General features: G+C 41.3%; 1 protein-coding gene, 1 long non-coding RNA gene and 8 other non-coding genes across 10 annotated transcripts in view; 1 reads left to right on the plus strand and 9 right to left on the minus strand.

The window, feature by feature from the left end:
- gpr173 (G protein-coupled receptor 173) overlaps positions 1-20,437 on the plus strand; it is a 39,566-nt gene that overhangs the window by 9,830 nt on the left and 9,299 nt on the right. The window lies entirely within an intron of this gene.
- Positions 13,144-18,502, minus strand: LOC118111061. Its single transcript, XR_004697040.2, has 13 exons — positions 18,325-18,502; positions 17,823-17,866; positions 17,630-17,677; positions 17,411-17,454; positions 15,277-15,325; positions 15,036-15,085; positions 14,821-14,847; positions 14,602-14,641; positions 14,381-14,430; positions 13,823-13,875; positions 13,622-13,651; positions 13,343-13,396; positions 13,144-13,245 (listed from the first exon to the last, which is right to left on the minus strand). It is a non-coding gene; the product is annotated as an uncharacterized LOC118111061 (long non-coding RNA).
- LOC118111709 lies at positions 13,466-13,538 on the minus strand. Its single transcript, XR_004697127.1, has one exon. It is a non-coding gene; the product is annotated as a small nucleolar RNA SNORD47 (small nucleolar RNA).
- Positions 13,720-13,786, minus strand: LOC118111720. Its single transcript, XR_004697137.1, has one exon. It is a non-coding gene; the product is annotated as a small nucleolar RNA SNORD78 (small nucleolar RNA).
- LOC118111712 lies at positions 14,706-14,785 on the minus strand. The gene has a single exon (XR_004697130.2). It is a non-coding gene; the product is annotated as a small nucleolar RNA snR60/Z15/Z230/Z193/J17 (small nucleolar RNA).
- Positions 14,914-14,996, minus strand: LOC118111713. Its single transcript, XR_004697131.2, has one exon. It is a non-coding gene; the product is annotated as a small nucleolar RNA snR60/Z15/Z230/Z193/J17 (small nucleolar RNA).
- On the minus strand, positions 15,155-15,233 carry LOC118111701. The gene has a single exon (XR_004697119.2). It is a non-coding gene; the product is annotated as a small nucleolar RNA SNORD79 (small nucleolar RNA).
- Positions 15,394-15,473, minus strand: LOC118111699. Its single transcript, XR_004697118.1, has one exon. It is a non-coding gene; the product is annotated as a small nucleolar RNA SNORD24 (small nucleolar RNA).
- On the minus strand, positions 17,523-17,591 carry LOC118111722. The gene has a single exon (XR_004697139.1). It is a non-coding gene; the product is annotated as a small nucleolar RNA SNORD75 (small nucleolar RNA).
- On the minus strand, positions 18,009-18,088 carry LOC118111711. The gene has a single exon (XR_004697129.1). It is a non-coding gene; the product is annotated as a small nucleolar RNA SNORD74 (small nucleolar RNA).

Raw genomic sequence — 20,437 nt, forward strand, 5'->3', positions numbered from 1 at the left:
CTATTTGGACAAGATGCATAGAACACCTGCTCCACCCAATTTCTTGTGTTCAGCCTCATTTAGGTGAGTTTCCTGTAGTAACCCTATTGAACAATTGAATTTTTTTTTTTCTTCTTTATGGGATGATTGATACCTTTAACATTGTAACTGACAACCCCTAAATCAGACATAAATAATCTTCTTTCTCGTTTTTTTTCCTTCCCCTAAAATCCCCTGTGTTTAAAATAAAAAGCTTTACTTCAAAAATTACCTCATGTACTTGTGTGGACTTAACAGACATGTCAAGGATATAAGAACTAAGAACAAACACATTTAAATGAACCAAATAAACACCTTTGACTTCCAAAACCCCAGCTGGCTGAAGAAATGTGTCCACCAGCTCCTGTTGTATTATAGGCAGAGAGTTGTGACCTCTAACTCTCTCTGGGGAATATGCACAAAGTGCCAACCAAACCACAGACCAAAGAAAATAACCAATTCCCTGGTGAGGTTTTCATCCCATCTTGGGTATTATCATAAAAAAGAAAATGGGAGCCCTTCACTCCCTCTTACCTTTAATATCACTCACATATACTCATCACTTATATTCAGTGTGGCTAGCTGTTTCAAGTGTCATATGAGGGGATAGATATAATGTCTTATTCCTGTCGACCGTTAAACTAAGCACCGAAAAGTCTGTTAGCGTTACAAACTGACATTTATAAATGATAAAACCTCTAATGGTGGCCCAAGCACAATGTACCGTGCCGTATTACCCTGCCTCATGTCCTCCCTCCTCACTCCACTGCTGACCTGTGCTCACTTTACACGTGAACAATAAACACCAACACTAATCAGAAGTTATTAGAAACCGTACAGTACTTGAAGTTTACTTTGTGCTTGTTTGATTGAGTTTATGAGAAACGCATTTAAACACATTGAAATAAAGTCGCACACAGTTCATCTGCTACACACAACACAAGACATAACGTGACACGCACAGCCAGGACATCAAGTGACGAATGTGTCATGATCCGACATCATCGATTAATAACTTAATAAATGTGCGAAGAGCAACAGAGACAAGCACACACACGCACACACACTGGATTCAGTATCTTTGCAGCAGCATTTTGAAACCATTTATAGGCAGTCTAGAGACAATTTACTGAGGCGGTTAAAAAGGGAAGTGCAGTTATCGAGTCTGGAAGATATAAGAGCATGAATTATCAGCCCCAGTTCAGGTTTTGAGACAATAGGCTTTATTTTTTTTATTTTTCTTAGAACCCCCGACAATTAACTTTTAATTTTTATTGATTTTGGTGCCTTTGTGGACAATATTCAATTTTATTAAATTGTATTTGTATTGCGCCAAATCATAATATACATTGTATCAAGGCAATTAAGATAAAGCGGTAGTGTTTCCACTGTCTCCTGTCGTAAAAACCTTGGTCTGGCCAGCATGTTCATTTGTTTTGAAAGGAGTGAAAAAAAGACACAGCTGTTTGCATAGCGATGAGGTAATGTATCTTTTGTTGCTGTATGATTGTTACTGTTATTTTCTCTGTTTGGGTAAGTCACATTTTACGACAATTAAAACGTCGTCTGGGTGATCCGTCTTCAATGAAGTCATGTAGCTTTTCAAGCGCTACCTGAGCTTTAGCTTGTGGGGGAATGTATAGCGCCATAATTGTTATTATTGTGAATTCCCTTGGAAGAAAGAATGAACTGCAGCTTACAGTGAGGAGCTCTAGGTCTGGGCAGCAGTGTTTGTAAACAATGTCCGCAGCTGTGCACCAGCTGTTGTTCACTTAAAGACACACACCTCCTCCTCTGCTCTTCCTGGAGTCCCTTGTTCGGTCCGCTCTATAAACAGAGCAGCCGTCTACTTCAGTCGTCATGTCTGGTATGTTGTTGTTTAGCCAGGTCTCTGTGATGACAATAACAAAATGTGCGAAGAATACCTATAAATGAGACGTCACATCGGTTCAGTCTGTGAATGCATGAATTAATTGATAAGATCACACATTAATTAATTAAAAATACACAAATTAATTTAACTGAATGAAGTAATGATAAATAGTAAAACTAATGATAAAAAATTACGACTGCCTGTGAAACTATTTCAGAGGAAATTGAGACTTGAGACAGTAGTGACATCATTCAAAAGATGGCAGAGGGCAGTGAGTTACTGCAACGCCTACTCGTTTACTAGTCTGTTAACCGTTTCATCAACAAATAGGGTTAGCTTACAAAATTAGAGGTCTGGTGCTTTTGTGAAAGGGTTGGTCTGGAAAGGAGTCAAATTACCGGCCTCAATTATTGTCCCAGTCCGCCTGCTCACACACACTGATTGATCAGTGGACGGTCTTTGTGCACTCTTGCCCCCCGGTCTGACGGCTCAGTACCACCCACGTCTCATTTTCGGCCAGGAAAAACCCTGCATATTCACTCCTGTAACTTTCACCTGCAAAAAAAAAAGAAACTTCTGTGTCTTTTTTTTCTCATTCAGAAAGGTTTTGAGGATGTCATTAAGGCTTGATATGACAGAACCTTTCTATTAAGTGTTCCTAAATTTTGCCTGAAACAGTCTTGGGATATTTTGATGACACTGTTGAGCTTACAGATTATAGAATGTTCTTTTATTAAACATTCCCACAATGTAACATGATAAAGGGAAAACATTTTCCATATGCTACATGGTAATAAGATAATTTTTGGAGAGTTAGCACAGCCTAGCATATGTCATTGATTAGCAACAACATAGAATTTAATATTTTTGGTGTAGTATCACTGTTACATCCCTAAGATTTCTAGGTAAACAATTAAAAAATAAACCGGGGAAAAAACAAGTAACATTACATTCCATTACATTTCATTTAGCTGATGCTTTTATCCAAGGCGACTTACAATAAGTGCATTCAACCATGAGGGTACAAACCCATAACAACAAGAATCAAGAAAGTAAAATTGTATTAAGTAACCAGCAAGATGCATTCCAAGTAAAATCAAGTATTTTTATTAATAACCATAAGGTCTACACAAAACGCCCTTCCCAAAACGGAAGAGGCAATAAGAAAACAACGAACCACTAACTGAAAACAATCTCCAATGAAATGAAGATGAACCATGAAAACAGAAGAACACTAACAGAAGTTATCGACAGAGTTCAACAATACACAAAGAAACACCAACCAACTAATCAACTAATGCACACTAGTATACAGTCCACTCGCAGCTTGTTCCACACTACCGCTTGGCCCACTGGCACGACTGAAGCTCTGCTCAGGGTTTTATCTGCCTCTCCACATTTAAAAAAGACTACGCACTCGGCACCTTCGTGGCACCCTAAAACTGCTGTAATACATTTTATATATCATGAGTACCAAATATTCATTCATTTTCATTATTTTAACCCTTTAAAATTCCAGTTTTTTTTCATCACACTCCCAGGTTTTAGAAAAAAACTGTTAGAATTGTTATTCTTATGTTGTTGTTAGAAAAACACAAAAAAAATGATGCATTATTATTTTTATAGTAGATGGTAATGAGATTATTTTCGGAGAGTTAACACAGCCTGCCATTTGTCGTTAATTAGCAACAACATCAACTTTTTTGCATTATTAGTTTTTTGCGTAGTGTCACATTTAAAAAAGACTACCTAACCTCTAACCACAAGGTTGGCGGTTTGATCCCGATTGACGGTGCGATGGCCGAAGTGTCCTTAACTAAACAGAACTCTAAATCCAGTGTGTGTGAATGGGTGAATGGCAAAAAACGGTACTATAAAGTGCTTTGAGTGGTCATCAAGACTAGAAAAGCGCATTATAAAGACAGATAATTTACCATTTGTGGCCAAAAATAGCCACTCCCTAAAACTGCTGTAATACACTTTATATTGTGGTGGAAAGATCAAGTTTGTCCTGTGAGAGTTTTATTAAAGCCTTTGTAAGGGGTCCACCCTGAGAAAGAATTAGGGCCGGTCTATTATGGCAAAAGTCAAATTTTTTTATTCATATTGATTGCAGAACATATGCTTGTATTGAATTTTAACACTGGTGCTTCTTTTTAACACAATGTCTTTTAACTTTAAGTGTAATTGAACTGAAAAACTATGGAGGACGGAAAATTACTTAAGTATAAATAAATGCATAAATAAATAAATGCATAAATAGATAAGGAAATAAATAAATACAGAAATAAATGAATAAATGTCTTAAATTTGTGTCCGTATGCTAATGAGAAAGGCGGTCCTAACCTCAGTCTTATGCAGGATTGGTCACAGGAGTGTTATGCTCCAGTTCTACTACTAATGCCTTTCAATGCTGACTGTTGTCCAGTAGCTGTTTGCAGTGTTGTGCCAGTTCACACTTAAAAGGAACTAGCTGAAGTTCATTTGTTCCATTTTTTATTGGGATGATTTAGGTGACAAATGTAGTCACGTGTTTAGTTATTAATCAATGGTGTTGGATCATGTCTGTGTGTCACTCCGGTCATTTTAACTGTGCGTTATGTCTCGTGTTGTACTGAGCAGACAGCAGCTGGAGGCTCTCCAGCTGCTGTCTGCTCTTCACCGACTGCTCCCGGTACGTGGCCATGTACTCCTCCGCCAATCCAATCAGCACCATCTCAGCCTGTAGGTCCGCTGAGTTGAGCCCCACGTCTCCCAAACACAGCCAGAGACAAACGAGTTGCTTTTCAGCATCTTTATTTCTTTCAAATGGACCAAACATAACTTAAAAAAAACACTAGACATAAACTTGCAAGCAATTTCTGCTGGCATCTGGGCTTGGCAACTCTGCTCTGTACAGTCTCTTTCTTCATGAGTTCCTTGTTTTTGTCCTCACGTGTCTCCTTCGCGTCCTTCCCATGTGTCCCTCCCCCTCCCCCTCCCCTTCTCCTCTGGCAGCTCTGCTGCTGCCTTATGAATCCAGGTAGAGTTAATTGGCCAACTAATCTCGGCTGTGCCAATCAACTCTCCCTGGTTCACCTAGAGCAGTGATTCTCAACCCAAAAGTGCGTCGTGGACCCGTTTTCAGTGGTTTTTTGCCTTGCCAAAAATGTTAAGAAAAAAATCCTGTGCTTTTATTTTGAAGGGGATTTTTTATGCAGCGGAGTGCCTTCTATTCACACTCCTTAACAGTAATTTGTTAAGGAGTGTGAATAGGATCAGTTTTGTTGGTTGTCATAGATTTAGTGAGTGAGTATTCTCAGCTAAAGCTAAATAATTTGAGTCTTTTTGAAACTACTTCTCAGTAGTTGGACTTTTTTATTTCACGTTTGTGCATGAAAGCACTGTTGAGTCCGTTAAAAAAGGCTGAAGTTACTGAATTGTTATGTATGTTGTATTACCTTGTGTCCTTAAGATGCACTTTTTGATTTTTAATTAAAATGCAGCTAATTGAGTGTAAAAGGGAATATTTCCCTCTCTAGCATCGCCACCTGCTGGTCGTTTTGGTTTATCATTAAACATTCGTGTTGGCATACTGTGATATTCTGTACTATCTCAGGTTCAAACTGCACCATCTTTTCATTAAATACATTAGAGAAGTTGAAAATGTTCCTCGATTTGGGTCGCGGCTTGTCATTAAGGGGTGATGGTGGGTCCCGAAGCCAGACCAGTTGAGAACCACTGACCTAGAGGTCACCTCCACAGTCGTTAGTAACTTTTAACATTGCTGTTTCTGTGCTTTGATGGATTCTAAATCCTGACTGAAAGTATTCCAACAAACCATTACTATCGAAGTAATCACATAGCTGGTTAGCAACAGCTTTAAAAAAAAAAAAACTATAGTTTTGGATCAAGAGTGGGCTTTTTAAGCAGAGGTTTAATTACTGCTACCTTAAAAAGTGTATGTAGCCAGTTAACAAAGACATATTAATCTGATTTAATAATCTGGTTTGTGGCTCCTGTTGTTGTTGTTCTGCTGGCAAGACGTTTTGTCGAAGCAGCTCATGCTGAGGTTGTTTGGCAGGTTCTAGCGTCGCTGCCTTTTGGAAGGTTTTAGCAGTCTGCTTCAGGCAGGCCTGCTTGGAGGTAGAAAGATCCCTTGGTTAGGGGAAAATGTCTCCCTGGCTGGGTGAGCTGGAGAGCTACACCTCCAAAGAGGGGGAACTGGGCTTTTATAGGCCTGGTGACGTCATAGGTCATGGGGCATATAGTGACCAATAGTGGTTGAAAGTTGTGTCCAGAGGCATTTTTAACACCTGGGTGTGAAGTCGAAGAACACGGGGATACTGAGTTCTGAAGGCTCTGCTTTGTCTTCAGAACAAAGGAAAATTGTGGTTGCAGGCTTTGGCTACACACGTAGGCCCAACTATTGTTCACAAATACTGGGTCCCAACACATAAGAATTCAATTCAATTCAATTTTATTTGTATAGTGCCAAATCATAATATACATTATCTCAAGGCACTTTACATAGAAGGTCAAGACCTTAAAAATTATAGAGAAACCCAACAGTTCCCACAATGAGCAGCACTTTGGCGACTGTGGAGAGAAAAAAACTCCCTCATTAACTGGAAGAAACCTCTAACAGAACCAGCCTCAATGTGGACGGCCATCTGCCTCGACCGGTTGGGGTGAGCAGGTAAAAATGGGGAGGAGAGGAGAGATGGGTGGAAAAGAGGGGAGAGAAGAGAGAGAGATAGGGGAAGGAGAGGGGGAGGAGTGAGAGACCAGGAACACTTGTGCACCATCAGGTATCAGCTCTGACTAGTTATAATTAAAACACTAACAATGTAAAGATGTTATTGATTATTAATGATAGCAGCAACAATTCAAACTAGGGCTACGTTGTAGCACTAACGGGCCCGAGCACAGGCAATTTGAAGCCTGTTGCGGTTAGTGGAGAGAGCGATCATTGAACAAGTGCACGTCTCCACGTTGCATGCATTTTGCGCACTGCGGCAAGGACAAACGCTTCACTTCCTGCGTCCGTCACGTGATGTCGATCCTTGCCTGCTAATTGCTCATTACGGTCCACGCTATCAAATACCACATCACACTGTGAAAATTGTATGTAAATCGAATGATAGTTGTAAAACAAAGCTTACTTCCTGTTGCCAGTAGGTGGCGCCATCACTATTATTACATACATACTAATATATCTGTTGAAGAAGGGGCTCTGATGTAGCATGAGCAATTTTGTGTCAATTGGACAATGTTACAACAACTTAATTATCACACTGATCAGTAGGTGGCGCTAATGACCCTGCACTAATATTAATATATGGAGCTGTGCAGGTCTGGATTGTGATTATAGGTCAGCATTTGGGGTCCGGTAGGATAATGCAGAGTGGATTGACAAAGTACTTCCTGTTTCATGGTGAATCAGTAGGTGGCGCTATGACACTGAGGAAATATTGACACATAGAGCTGTTCAGGCTTGATCTCTGATCATGAGACCGAAGTTTGGCAGTGATAGGACAATGCACACTGGAGTTATGACAACATCGTCTCCTTTGGCGAAGGATGATCCTTCGCCGCACCTCAATGTTTACACGGTTTGAGGAAATGTCACAATTCTGACCATGATCCAACTGAGCTCATTTGAGCTGTATATTGTAAAGCAGCCAGGAGCAGTGCATCAAAGTATGAAACATGTCACTTCCTGTTGCCAGCAGGTGGCGCTGTGATTTTAAGTCATGATTTCTGTGTAGATGTCATCAGGCCGGGACTCTTGTCTTACATGTCTAGTTTTGACTCGATTGGACCAAATATATCTGAGATACAGAACCTCGTGTTTTGATGGCGTGTAATCAAACTTTGAGGCAACGCCACGGTCACACCGTCTGACGAAAAATCGATCTTTGAGTTAGTTTTTATCTCCATCTTGTTTAGATGACACTCATCTCAATTTGAAGTTGATCTGATGAAAGCCCTGGGACAAGTACTTCAAAGTAAAAATGTGGAAAATGGCCAAAATGGCCACTAAAGTCAAAATGGCGGGCTTCCTGTTTGGTCTAGCATATCTATCCAAGAGACTTATTTGTTTGTTATGAAAAGACACATGTCCCCATCGATTTTTGTACATGTCGGCCAATCATGGTGCCGGGGCTGCCCTTTAGGGGGTGCTAGTCAGTTATTTTGCCACGCCCATTCCTTAAGGTGGCGCAAGGTTTTGGTCATCGATTAAAAAGAGCAGATAAAACACAAATTAATATCTTGACAGTCCAGTTCGGTCTCCTTATTCAAGATTCAAGATTCAAGATTCAAGAGTTTATTGTCATATGCACAACGATAACATTAAGCAGTCGCTTGCAATGAAATGCTTGGGTCACAGGCTCTCTTATAACAATGCTCAATCAAAATTTAAAATAAAATATACATATCTAAAATATATATATACACCTAAAGAAAAAAAGAAAAACAATAGTGCAAGTGTGTGCAATAGTGCAAATATGCAATAGTGCAAATATGCTAAGGTGCAGAGTTATGACAGATTGGAGGAGTTTAAAAGTCTTATGGCCTGGGGGATGAAACTGTCTCTGAGCCTGGTGGTGCGGGCCCGGATGCTGCGGTACCGTCGGCCAGACGGCAGCAGGCAGAACAGTTTATGGTTGGGGTGATAGGGATCTTTGATGATCCAGTTGGCCTTCTTCCTACACCGCTGGGTGTAGAGGTCCTCCATGGATGGTAGCTCCGTCTTGGTGATGTGCTGTGCAGACTTCACCACCCTCTGCAAAGCCTTACGGTTCAGGGCGGTGCAGCTGCCATACCAGGCGGTGATGCAGCCAGTCAGGATGCTCTCTATGGTGCACCTGTAGAAATTGCAGAGAATCCTGGCATCCATGTTGAGCCTCCGCAGCCTGCGGAGGAAGAAGAGCCGCTGTCTGGCCGTCTTCCTGATGGAGTCTGTGTGGTTGGTCCAGGTCAGGTCATCACTGATGTGGACCCCGAGGAACCTGAAGCTGCTGACTCGCAGACTATTCCAGTCTTTAGAACGGGCAAGTTCTACCTTCCTTCTCTCCGTGAGCAGGTTTTGTCCAACACTGGCACCTCCTCTTCGTCCCTCATCCTCTTCTTGGGGAATGAACATTGGTTGAGTTGGGGGCAGCTTCTGACTTTTTGTTGCCTCTCACAAGGTCCGTCCTTTTCTGAGGCTCATGTTTGTCTTCTTTGTCGAGGGGTTCCCATCCCTGTGGGATCGTGTCTCTTTCTCATCCTCATCCTGATTGGGCCCGTTTGCCCACTTGTGCCTTTTCGATTGGCTGCCAGTCGTTCACTCCTTCTGACCTGTGCTTGGGAGTCTTCTGGTCTGTGATGTGGATAAGAAAATAATTTAATTCTTGATCTTAAAGCAGTGATTTGACATTTCTAAAAATGCACATTCTAAACTGCACTTGGCTGCAGATCCATAGTTAATGAGAGTTTTATCATTCTTCCCATTAAACTCTGAGCAAAAAACAAGAATATTTACCAAAATGTTGAACTGTTCTTCTACAATATAAAATGATCAAGACAGGAAGATATTTCAAACACTCACATGGTGCCACGCTTTGCATTCATTTTTGAATGCTTCTCATCTGTCATCCCAGCAGGGCTGCGCTCCTTGGCTGGGCTGGCAGTGCTGCTGGAGGCGTCCTCTTTCAGGGACATTTGAAGGATCACCTGGTCTCCATGTCCTCCATCGTCAGAGCTTGGATCCTGACAGGTGTCCATCAGATCCTTACATGACTTCACACTGGAAGACAAATGAAACTGCTGAGCCAAACACCTTAATCACCTTATATCTCAGATATTTTTTACCCATGTCTATCAGCACAGACTTACACAGACCATCTAAGCACAAACTTACTAGAGGCTGTTTCTGAATGAACCCTGAAGGTGGCTCATCGTGATGAATGGATGCTGGAGAATTCTGCTAGGGGTAATTCTTCTTAACTGACTCATCATCAGCATCTGAGTCATTAGGTCCAAAAAGCACTGCAGGTCACAGTATTCTGCTTGGACGTCTTCTCCCCCGAGCGGATGAGTCCCCTTTAACAAGATGAGGAAAACCAACATTGTTACATGTCCTCGTGTTTGGATTATGAAACTATTGACTGAAATGAAGAATTGTTTCATTGAGATAGTTTGCAGTGGATGGCACAGGGGAAAGAAACACAGACTGAAGGAAAGACACCATAATTAGTGAGCTAGTGGAGCCAGCTAAGTGGTTGTAAACTACTTTCTTACCATAAATCTGCCTTCCATCCAGCGTCTTGGCCAGAACGCATGAGGTAGGAAGTTTCCTTCATGCTCTGGATCTCTAATTGCAAACGCAAATTGCCTCATCTGTGGAGAAAACACAACATTGTGAGAGTTAGTTAACTTCAAGTTTACATTGTTGATCATGTACATCAGGTGCACTTCTATTACTGAGACATATGGATGAAGTGTCTCTGATTTGTCTCATTAGTAAAATAGTAGAAATCAGTGAACTTCTACTGGAAACCCTCTCACTATAATAATCAAGTGTGTGGATTTAAAAATACACAAACATCACGGCAGAACTGTACGTGTTTGTTGTGATTTAAGTGCAGATACTGACCAATTCATTCTCATTAGAGGCTGGGAACAGTGGTCTGCCCGTAGACAGCTCAGCAGCAATACAGCCGAGAGACCATACATCGATGGCCCCGCTGAAAGGTTCTTTATACAGAACCTCAGGAGATCTTAGGATAAGAAACACAAAACATATTACTGAGGTTTTAAAATGTACTAAACTCCTTGTTACTGTCAATATGTTACTGTCCGTTTCTGAGACATAAACCTGACATGCCAGCGTACAGGACTTGTCTAATTAATTACAGCAAACACAGCTGTCCCAGGTATACAGATGTGCTGTCAGTTACCTACCTGTACCACAAAGGCTGGAGGAGATCACCGATCTGTTCCTCAGGATCATCGAAGGCTAAACCAAAGTCAATGACTTTAACTTTGAGTGGCTTCCTGACATGATCCACCAACATGATGTTATCTGGCTTCAAATCTGCATGAATGATCCCTGCGCTGTTCAGAAATTCCAAGGATGTAGCCAGCTGAAATCATGAAAAACATAATAATAATCATGAGCTACAGAGTTATTTCCTCAACAACAACCATAACAGACACATTTTAGCGACCAAGTTTACCCTTCACCCTACAAAGCAGTTAGTGTAAGAGCTTGAGTTTAAAAAACAAACCTGCTGTAGAATGGGGCGGATCTGCTTCAGCTGAAGGTGTTGACCCGGGCTGATCTGCTTGAATTTCTGCAGATCCATATCCAGGTGCTCAAACACAAGACAGTAATGTCCCTTGTAGGTGAATGACTCGTTGAATCTGACGATGTTGAACCTGTCTGAGTGGAGCGCCTTCATGGTTTGAAGGGTGACCTCCTCTTCCTTGGCGCAGTCAATGTTTTCCATGCTTTTGATCATTTTTAAAGCCACCGTTTCATCGGTGGTCACATTCCTGCATTGGATGACCACTCCATAGACGCCATTGCCCAGGATTGTCTGTGCCTGGTACTGTGTAGTGGGGGAGGGGATCAGGTCTCCTACACTGATTTCTAACTCACTGTTTTGAGACATGGTGACAGAATAGTTCTCCTGTTGATTTTTGTTCATGTGACTGAAGTGATGAAGCTGTGTGTGCCTATATACCTTTCACACGGCCTATATACCTCTCACACGGCTTTGATGTCTAATTAGAATAAAACCACACAATCAACTTCATGCCTTTGTAGTGATTTATTTTCTTTTATGTGAATTTTCTTTCTTCTTTTCGTCACAATTATTTTATTTTAATCTTTGTCAACCATCGTGATTTAAACAGTAGATGGCGCTAATGCACCTTGATGTCGGTTGCCACCCGCAAATAGACCACAAGGGTGGGCGAAGTGAAACACTGCTCAGCGAAATGACACATAAACACCGGCTGAAATACTAAAACTGCCTTAATGGTAGTTCTCACTCCTGTATGTTTTTTACTGGAACATATTTTTAAGCTAATACACCCACACACATACAATCTTATCTCAGAAAATGTCTGTTAATCAATATGTGATTTTGTGTGTGTACAAATTTGGAGGTCTTTTCCAGTATAAACATTGACCTTGTCAGGACCAGTAGACCTGACGGGACCAAAGCTCAGTCCTGATGAGGCCAAACTTCATTTCTGTGTTCCTGGTTAAGGTTAAAGATCAGATGTGGATTGTTGTCAGGTTAAGGTAGAAGGATTACGTTAGGCTGTCCATTATGAATGGAAGTCAAGGTAAAGTCTGAAGCATAGCTCTGTGTGTGTGTGTGTGTGCATGTCTATCTAGTTATAATGGCCCATCTTGGTTCAATTCATCATTGTGGGGCGGTTTTGCCTGGTCCTCACAGTCAATGGGTTGTTTGAGGTTAAGACTTGATTTTAGAGTTAGAGGTAGATTTGGGCTATAAGTAGATTCAGGTTAGGTATTTAGTTGCAATGGTAAAGGTTAGAGAATGAATCATGTCAATGCGTGTCCTCAGAAGTCTAGAGACGAGCACGTACTCAAGAAATGTTCTCCGCAATAAAAAAAAGGGATCAGTTTGCCTACTGTCTTTATTTGACCTTGATTTAATGTTGGGTTCATTATGAGTAGCTGTTAGCTTGAAGAGTTTAAGAATCACGCATTTGTTCATGCTGTTGATTTCTTGCCATGTCTATTTTTATAATTGAAAGCTGGAACCTGAAAGTGCACATGAAAATTAAACAGAAAAACAAGGCCCATTCAATAGATGAGCTTAAGGCTTAGGTTGTAACTGATTAAAAACTAAGCACATTCAATATAAAAAAAATAATCTCATTTCCCACACATCAGACAAATTACCCCATAGCCAAATTATTTTGAGATCAGTAAGAGGCAAAAAAACGTCCTAACGTTATATCAAATACCCCAGATCCACACAAATGTAACGGGTTCTTTGAGACATGCCTGACCCCACACTATTTCATGGCTATCAGTTGAGGTTTTGCATAATCCCTACAAACTGACTTAAGTAACCTACTTAAGTTAAAATGAGTCTTGTTTACATTTTTGCAATCACATTGCATTTTATCATTGATTTCTGGCACAATGAAGACTTCCAATCACTGACCAGCTCTGTAGTTGAGTCAATTATACTTTAAAACACAATTTCCATATTTTTCCAAAAAAAACAACATCAATATTTCGTTTTGAGTATTTTATTGCAACAATGTTGAAAACACATTTGCCAAGAGATATTAAATTGTCTGCAGGTCAAACTCCGGTCGCCATAATACCACAGAATCTGAAAAACAGGCAGCTTTGTTTTAATATCCAGAACAATAAAGTCTATTTGATATCATCACGACTCAGATATTGTACTCTAGCAGGCTTGTACTTACCTTTAGAGTAAAACATCAGGCTGTCTGAGGGCCAGAGGACATTACATCTGCTTTCTGTGGAAAGAAACAAGTCTTTTAAAATAAAACCAGGTATCAAGTAACAAAACATTTGTTTTAGACCACAACCTCAGAGAAATATGGAACGGTAAGGTATAATCAAGAGATATCATTTGGCAGAATCTTGTCATCACAGGTAGTGGTCCATTTAAGCAGATTTTCATGTCAATATTTTCTATCAAACCAACATTGGCACTTTGTCATAGACTTTGAAATACTTACCAAGGTCAGCCCAAGAGATGCAGCCTTTTCCTGGAGAAGAGACAGAAATACCCTTATTACAAGTCAGTGATTGGTCTATTAAGCTTCAAGTTTGCAGGTTACTCAGCAACAATGTTGTCCACATTACAAGTTCAGGTCAGACATTTGTTAAAGACATCACTGAACCAGCAAAAGCCATTTTGCAATTCTCTGAATTCTCACCTCAGTCAACCTCGTCTTGGCCGTTCAGTCGGATCTCAGAGAGCGATCAGAACCTGCAGACGACAGAACAGCATAAGATGAGTATGCACAACATACATGGGGTGACCAAATCAGATAGAGCTAATATAACAAGACTCCATGGTTTCAAGTCAGTCATCATCTAGTCATCACAAGGTCAGACTACAGGGATCATGAGGTTCACTAAAACCAACCAAGTTCCCAACTAATGAACCAGAGCTGCTTGCTCAGACCCAGATGAGGTGGAGTTCAACCAGCAAATGGAGCTGGTGTCAGTTGTAAATGAATTTACTCCAATTCATGCATTTTCCAATTTGACTTTTATTTCCACTCAACATAAGTTTACATTATGAATAGGTATCCCAATTAAATCCTGCAGTTCTAGCCTAACTACATACCTTTTATTTGATATAAAGTGAAAAAAGCCAACTAGCAGTTTCAGTCTTGACAACTACCTGCTGATAGCTAAAGGGCATGTTTGTGTCCAGCTCCACTTGTCATCTGGGACTGAGGTTCTACAGTTTTTATTTTCATACTCACATTGTTTGTGTGACATCTTCTGCACCCAACTGCCCAAGATCCCATTAGATCTGTAAAGTAAAAACAGCTTCAATTATGATGATTGCAGAAACTAGCAATTTTATCTCTTGCAACAAGTATCAGATCAGAAACATGACATATTTCCTCAACTGGATCAGCGACCTGATTCACATTCATCACGCCTGAACATTAGCAACATTTGATTTGAATGTGAGATGTACCAACAAGGCTGGAAGTTTAGTCGGCGGAGAAGTCACATGTCTGAGGAGAACAGAAGGGACGTTAGTATGCATAATAAGCTGTTTGGGCCAGAGGACAATTACAGGTGACACATCAGCTAGGAGCGAAAGACAAATAGATCTTCATTGTTAAATCTGCTGAACTATGGTATCATCATTGTGTCAAACTTCATTTAAGGATAAAACGTCAGTCTCACTCACCATAGCATTCTGTAGCCAGAGAGGTTTCTGAAATAAACAAGAAATTCAATTAAAACCAAATCCCATTTGAGGAGACATTGGAGGTCATAGAAGCCGACACATCAGATAGGAGCGAAAGACAATAGTTCTTCTTCATTGATTAACTCTGCTGAACTATGGGATCATCATTGTATCAGACCAGTTTCAAAACTAAACCGGTAAAATCTAAAACTCACCAGTAGCTCATACTAGAGCGTTCAGACCAGATGCACAAACACGAGACCATCTGCAAGACAAACACCAGAAGTTGAGAAAACAAAAAAACCTGCAAACATACAAGCTTTTCCTAAACCAGCACTGCATCAGAAAACAGTTCTCTTTCACCCTTTATCAGAGAGATTCCCATTGTTTAACAATAATCATCATGAACAGTTTGTTTTGGGGCAAATATGTCAAGATAAAAGTCTAGTTCGTTACCTTATTGAATGTCGTGAACGAAGAGTGAATTCAGTCAGTGTGATCACACCTGCAGAAACAAAACATATATACGTGAGCCATGAAAGAATCTCAGGACGTCAGACACGGCCTCATCACTGCCTCAGATAATAAAACATGGTGGTTGCTGGTATCATCATCGTTTGATCAAGAGTAGCAAATAAATGTCATCAGCAGCACAGGGATCACGTGCAGACCGATGCTTCTCTGGAGGTGTGGTCAGAGTGGAGCCAAGACTGCACTTTGAGTTTTCAGATGTGGCTCTAAAATCAAATACTTGTAAATTAAGAGATTTGAGAGTTATTAAACTGGTTCAGATTTAATGGATCCTGTTAATAAAAGGATGCAAGTTATAAAATACAATTGTCAGACTTAAGACCAACAACTGAGGCCTTGTCTTTGAGCCTGGTGAAATGTTCAATAGCTACAGTGCCTTGCATAAGTATTCACCCCCTTGGACTTTTTCCCATTTTGTACTGTTACAAACTGGAATTCAAATAGACTTAAATAGACTTTTTCCCATTTGATCAACACAACATGCATAGTACTTTGAAGGTGCAAAATACCTTTTATTGTAACACAAACAATAATGAGAACAAAAAAGTTGACATCTGTTGGATGCATAAGTATTCACCCCCCCTGAGTCAATACTTGGTAGAACCCCCCTTCGCTGCAATTACAGCTGTCTTTTGGGGTATGTCTCTACCAGCTTTGCACATCTAGAGATGGAAATGTTTGTCCATTCTTCTTGGCAAAAAGCTGAAGCTCAGTCAGATTGGATGGAGACCGTCTGTGAACAGCAATTTTCAAGTCTTGCCATAGATTCTCAATTGGATTTAGGTCTGGGCTTTGACTGGGCCATTTTAAGACATTAACATGCTTTGATCTAAACCGTTCCATTGTAGCTCTGGCTGTATGTTTAGGGTCATTGTCCTGCTGGAAGATGAACCTCCGCCCCAGTCTCAAGTCTTTTGCAGACTGCATCAGATTATCTTCAAGGATTGCCCTGTATTTGGCTCCATCCATCTTTCCCTCAATTCTGACCAGTTTCCCTGTACCTGCTGAAGAGAAGCATCCCCACAGCATGATGCTACCACCACCATATTTCACCGTTGGGATGGTGTGCTCAGGGTGATGGGCAGTGTTGGGTTTCCGCCACACATAGCGTTTTGCATTGAGGCCAAAAAGTTAAATTTTGGTCTCATCTGACCAGAGCACCTTCTTCCACATGTTTGCTGTGTCTCCCACATGGCTTGTGGCAAACTCCAAACGGGATTTCTTATGGTTCACTTTCAACAACGGTTTTCTTTTTGCCACTCTTCCATAAAGGCCAGATTTGTGGAGTACACGACTAATAGTTGTCCTGTGGACAGATTCTCCCACCTCAGCTGTGGATCTTTGCAGCTCCTCCAGAGTTACCATGTGCCTCTTGGTTGCTCCTCTGATTAATTTTCTCCTTGTCCGGCTTGTCAGTTTGGGTGGACGGCCTTGTCTTGGTAGGTTTGCGGTTGTGCCATATTCTTTCCATTTTCTTATGATGGATTTTATGGTGCTCCGTGAGATGTTCAAGGCTTGGGATATTTCTTTATAACCTAACCCTGCTTCATACTTCTCCACAACTTTATTCCTGACCTGTTTGGTGAGCTCCTTGGTCTTCATGATGCTGTTTGTTCAGTAATGATCTCCAACAAACTCTGAGGCCTTCACAGAACAGATGTATTTATACTGGGATTAAATTGCAGACAGGTGGACCCTATTTACTAATTCTGTGACTTGCAAATGTGACTTGTGAAGGCAATTGATCGCACCAGATCTTTGTTAGGGGTTTCACAATAAAGGGGGTGAATACATATGCACTCAACACTTTTCAGAGTTTTATTTGTAAATCATTTTGAAATCCATGTAATATTTCCCCCCACTTCCAAATGATGGACTATTTTGTGTTGGTCAATTACATAAAATCCCAATGAAATAAATTTGAATCTGTGGTTATACCATGACAAAATGTAGAAAAGTCCCAGGGGGGTGAATACTTATGCAAGGCACTGTAAATAAAGATTTGCAAACACCTCAAGAGAAACAGAAGCCATCGACATTTAGAAAACGTGAGCTTTACCTCATCATCCCCAGCTTCTTCACACCTCTGCATCATACTCCAACCTGCGGATACAAGCGCATTTTGGTATTGTCCACGTGACACCGAGAGCATGGTGCACAGCGGAAACGGAAGTCTCCGTCTAAAGCTGCTCAGAAATCACTTCTGTCCACTACTCTTATAATTGAAATCATCAGCGACTTCCACTTTGGATTAGTAGAGTTTAAAAAGTACAATTACCAGGGATGCATTTGATGAGTCCAAACGCCTGGAAACACCCGTTTGAGCCTGAGGAAAGAAGGGCATGTTAGTTGAAGGGGTCCGGGACGCCATCTTGAGTAACTGGAACTAATCTTTATTTATCACTACTGATTCAAACTCAGTGAGAAGTTTCAGAAACTACTGTCCATCTAACCTAATAGCTTTTACTTACCACGTGCTGTTCACCTTCATTTTGAGTCGATGTCGCTGACGAGTCTGCAAAAAGATGGGAAAACAGATTAAGCACGAAACTGATTGAAATAGATGCAGCCATCTTCTGACTGAAAACATGTCCACACCCTAAAGTCTGGCAGCGCAGGAGCTCTGCAGTGAAAACGGCCTCTTTGTGTCTCAGTGTCCCACGCGGTCAGAAAGTTGGCGTTTCCTCACAGTAGTCAGATGTCCCTACCAACATTTGTTTCATCACACTGCGATGAGACGAGGCCGAGCCGAGCTGAGCTGAGCTGATCTCAACCCGCGCTAAGCAACACGTGGTCGAGGCCTGCTGCGGCTAACCAGGCTAGCATCAGCGCCTCACAGGTCAAACCCGTCAGTGCACAGAGCGTGGGCTCAGCAGAGGAAGTTACATGAATACACATCAGAGTGGAGACATTAAAAGCTAAAAGACAAAGTGACGACACGCAGCACAGAGACACGTGGTGGAGGAGACATACCTGTTGCACAGAGAGAGAGCCGGAGAATGAGACTGAGCTGCTTTTGCCCTTTTGCCCTTTTCTCAAACATAGAAAACAGCCCTTAACTACCCGCCCTCACGGATTTACTGAAATGAAATGCGCATATTCGGCAGGAAGGCAACTCGACTGACTGGTTCTGTTTTTGAGAGTAGATCTCAAACAGCCTGGTTCCGGAAGTAAAAGTCCCATTCTGATTATATAGTGTTGTACGGTGGCCGAGAGAGCTCAACGCACTGCAAATTAACAAAACACATGCAAAAAAACAACTTCATCAATTTGACGACACGTGGGCTGCAAAATAAAGTCCCAAAGCACGCAAATACAGAAAAGCGCCACAAATAACGAAAACGACACCGGAAATGTTTCCTGGGGACCCAAAAAAGTGATGAACCTGCCTGTAGTTCGGTGCTGTGTGAAGTTATTGAAGTGTGCTACTCGTCAGTGGTGATGGAACTTCACAAAGAATCACAAACATTATTTGATAACAACTAGAAGTAGGGCTACGTTGTAGCACTAACGGGCCGAGCACAGGCAATTTGAAGCCTGTTGGTGGAGAGAGCGATCATTGAACAAGTGCACGCCTCCACGTTGCATGCGCTTTGTGACTGCGGCAAGGACAAACGCTTCACTTCCTCGTCTGCACGTGATGTCGATCCTTGCCTGCTAATTGCTCATTACGGTCCACGCTATCAAATAGCACATCCCACTGTGAAAATTGTATGTAAATCGAATGATAGTTGTAAAACAAAGCTTACTTCCTGTTGCCAGTAGGTGGCGCCATCACTATTATTACATACATACTAATATATCTGTTGAAGAAGGGGCTCTGATGTAGCATGAGCAATTTTGTGTCAATTGGACAATGTTACAACAACTTAATTATCACACTGATCAGTAGGTGGCGCTATGACCCTGCACTAATATTAATATATGGAGCTGTGCAGGTCTGGATTGTGATTATAGGTCAGCATTTGGGGTCAGGTAGGATAATGCAGAGTGGATTCACAAAGTAATTCCTGTTTCATGGTGAATCAGTAGGTGGCGCTATGACACTGAGGAAATATTGACACATAGAGCTGTTCAGGCTTGATCTCTGATCATGAGACAGAAGTTTGGCAGTGATAGGACAATGCACACTGTAGTTATGACAACATCGTCTCCTTTGGCGAAGGATGATCCTTCGCCGCACCTCAATGTTTACACGGTTTGAGGAAATGTCACAATTCTGACCATGGTCCAATGACTTGACTGAGCTCATTTGAGCTGTATATTGTAAAGCAGCCAGGAGCAGTGCATCAAAGTATGAAACATGTCACTTCCTGTTGCCAGCAGGTGGCGCTGTGATTTTAAGTCATGATTTCTGTGTAGATGTCATCAGGCCGGGACTCTTGTCTTACATGTCTAGTTTGGACTCGATTGGACCAAATATTTCTGAGATACAGAACCTCGTGTTTTGATGGCGTGTAATCAAACTTTGAGGCAACGCCACGGTCACACCGTGTGACGAAAAATCGATCTTTGAGTTAGTTTTTATCTCCATCTTGTTTAGATGACACTCATCTCAATTTGAAGTTAATCTGATGAAAGCCCTACGACAAGTACTTCAAAGTAAAAATGTGGAAAATGTGGAAAATGGCCACTAAAGTCAAAATGGCGGGCTTCCTGTTTGGTCTAGCATATCTATCCAAGAGACTTATTTGTTTGTTATGAAAAGACACATGTCCCTATCGATTTTTTAAACATGTCGGCCAATCGTAGTGCCGGGGCTGCACTTTAGGGGGCGCTAGTCAGTTATTTTGCCACGCCTATTCCTTAAAACCATCTGAATGTCTGCAGGGGGGGGCTGTTGCTACACAAATGTAGTTTGAGGGAGGTTGAACCTCCAACACCGAAGTTATAGTAATTTTGTGTGTCACGGCGAGTTGATGAAATTTGACGCCACGCCACTATTATGGCGTTTGACGAAAAGTCACAGTAATGTTATGCCTTCATTATCAATGTCTGGAGACCCATTTGATACAGTTTGACATGGCTGCGAGCAGTGGGTGAGGAGGAATACCTCCAAGTGTAAGACGTTCCAAAAACAAGACAT

This window comes from Hippoglossus stenolepis, chromosome 6 (assembly GCF_022539355.2).
Source record: "Hippoglossus stenolepis isolate QCI-W04-F060 chromosome 6, HSTE1.2, whole genome shotgun sequence".
NCBI classification, from domain to species: Eukaryota; Metazoa; Chordata; class Actinopteri; order Pleuronectiformes; family Pleuronectidae; genus Hippoglossus; species Hippoglossus stenolepis.